Source organism: Psammomys obesus, unplaced genomic scaffold (assembly GCF_907164565.1).
Source record: "Psammomys obesus unplaced genomic scaffold, mPsaObe1.curated_primary_1811, whole genome shotgun sequence".
In the NCBI taxonomy this organism is placed as follows: domain Eukaryota; kingdom Metazoa; phylum Chordata; class Mammalia; order Rodentia; family Muridae; genus Psammomys; species Psammomys obesus.
In genome coordinates this window covers 2,353,046-2,356,052 of record NW_026585643.1, presented here as the reverse complement: position 1 = coordinate 2,356,052, position 3,007 = coordinate 2,353,046, and positions in this window count along the sequence as shown.

The following is a 3,007-nucleotide window of genomic DNA, read 5'->3' as shown; positions in this document are numbered from 1 at the left end:
TATGACCTTACCTCCATAACCCCCACCACACACACACACACACACAGAGGCACTAGTATCCAAATATGAGTGAGGACATGCAGTGTTTGTCTTGAGTCTGGGTTATCTCACTGAATAGTACCTTCCAATTCCATCTATCTTCCCACAAATGTTATTATTTTTTTTTTAGGCTAAATACAATTTTGTTTGGTATATGCACCCCATTTGTGTCATCCATTTTTCTGTTGATAGACATCTAGGCTGATTCCATTGCCTAATAGTGAACAGGGAAGCAATAAGCGCGATGCATGAACATCTCTGTAGTAGATATAGAGCTGTCCCTTTTCTTTGGGTCTATGGAGAGCAGCAGCCCTTCTCCATCAGTCCTTCACATCACCTTGTCTTATGTGAGGTGACTTTCTGAGCATCTTTGGTCCTTGATGTGGCGGCTAGAATAGCCTTCCACTCCAAGGGGATCTTATTCCTGTCTCTGCTGGGTGAGCAGACACGGTACCCTTTCCAGGGACAACCAGGCGGTATGCTGGACACAGGCTGCTGGTTTCTGCCTAAGAATACTTTTCTTTGAAAGGAATTGGCTTACAAGAACTCTCCTGTGACCCTTGATCCTTTCCCCCCTTCAGCCTTGCCATGGAACTGCTGCTACCTTCTTGTGTCTGACTTCCTGTCATTTTCCCTGCCTGGCAGAAAGTCTCCCTGATCACTTCTGACATATTGTATTTCTTGCTGCCTGTGCTACATCCTGCCCTTGTTTGACAGCTTTCTGGCGAAGATGGCTTTTCTTTCCATCATTTCTCCTCTGTGGTGGACACCACCCTGGTAAGCATGGTGCTGTATGTTTCAGGAGGCACTTGTTTTATTTAAAGAATGAAATTGAAACAAACAAAAACAAAAACAAAAAACCAACCAACCAAACAAACAAACAAACAAAACATCAACAACCACCACACAAAGAAACCCCAGTAAGTTTAGAATTGAAATGCTGTGCTCTGTGGTACCTCAATTTATCTTCACAGTGACTGGCTAATGGGGGCTCCGTTCATTTAAAACATGTAGGCTTTCCCCTTTTATTTCTGTTAGAACCTCTGCATTACGGAGATAAAATTCTTTACATGGGACCCAATGTCAGTGGGGAGAGCAGAAAGTAGGAATGAAGTGAAGGGAGCCTTTTGAGAGAACTGGTCTGAAGTCCAAAATTTGACATCTAAGAAACAACAGAGCCAAACAGAAAACAAACTGCAGAACAGGTCAAGCCTGGCTGGCAGCGGCTGTGTGGAGAATAAATGGGAGCGTGCTTTCCCTTTTCATTGTAAAGGAATGGGTTTTTAAACGGCAAGATCATATAAAGTAAACAAATGCTAAAAGCTTTTTTTAAACTCACAGTTTGGGGAGGGAACTAGGCAATTAGTTGTTCTAACCGGTTCAAAGGAGCCTCGAAGCACATGTTTATCTAGAATCCAGGAATGTCACCTGATTGTGCAGAGGAGGCAAAACTGCCTTTTCCAGGGAGGGGAGTGTCTCCCGCAGGACTGGGGCATTGCATATCTGCAGACAAAAATTGCTTGGCATGGCTATTGGTCTTTCAGCCCTGTGGGGTCATTGTCTACCCAAGGGCAAACACCCCTGCCCCTTTGCAAAACCCCCCTTCACTGGGAAAGCCACTGACCTCTAGAGCTCAGTTCCCTGGATGTGAGGCAAGGATGATGTGGCTGATGGGATCTGTTGTAGTCATTAGGTATTTAATGACAAATACTGATTTCTGTTATTGGTTGTTGCTGCTGCCACTGCTGCTACTGTTAATGATGATGGTGATTATATTTTGCAGTGTTGGGCAGTGGAATCCAGGGCTTTAAACATGACAGTGTAATGTTCTACCACTGAAATATATATATATGTATTTATGTATATATACATATATATGTATGTATATATACATATATATATGTATGTATGTATACATATATATGGAAAAATAGAGAAGTAAATTGTTTACATTGATCCTACATTGGCTATAGGTAAAGGGTGAAGTGATGCTTAACAGAGAACACTCTGGGACAGGAGGGCCATCTGGAAAAGGACATCATTGCTTCTGGATTGGCTGTGTTTGTAAATAGGATACAGAAGCACCAAAAAAAAAAAAAATAGAATTGAATTACGATTGTAACATACATTATAGAATGTGAATTGGTCTTTGGATAGCAGCCTGTGGTTAGGTAACCTCCCTATTTCCTCTGTAGCCTTAGGCAGGAGTTTGGAATTAAAATCTCATGTCTTAGGAATGTTAGCATAGACATTCACTGGGGATTCACAAAGGCATACCACTCTGGGAATAAGAGGAAATTTCTGTACTTGATCATAATGTGGTCAGTTGGGTGGCTGGCAGCCTTTTGTGGGCTGAGTTGAATCATCTCCTGTAGCCTCCCTTAGACAATCCTCCTCCCTGGGGTCTCTTTGTTCAGTTGTAGCCCCACCGGGTGCCTCCCTTCTTGGCCCCACACCTTTCACCACCAGCCTAGGCCAAGCCATCGCTAACTTGACCAAGAAACTCACACAGTCCTAGTCCATCAGGAGCCAAAGTGATTGTGTTACCTGGACTGCGACCCACCTTTATGAGTCAACTCCATCAGCTTTTTTTCATGGAAGTCCAACCTGTGACATTAGCCTAATACACACACCTTGAGCTAAGATGCTTTCTGTTTTTCAGCTTAGATGCAGTCCTGTTGCTGTTTTCCTGGCAATTTGTCCGTCTGTCCCCATCTAGAATTCTCTCTACTCCTGACCAGTGGCTACTTCTCAATTTTCTCTTTAAGAAGGCTTTCCTGATTCATGTAAATGGGCTTACCACCCCCACCCCATCCCAATACAGTCTGTGCCTTGTAATTGCATTTTAATTTCCAATGCTCTATTGCAGATTGTTTTATTTTCTTCTGTCCCTTCACTGGAGCAGCAGTGTTGGGTGTGTTTGTGTGTGTGTGTGTGTGTGTGTGTGTGTGTGTGTGTGTGTGTGTGT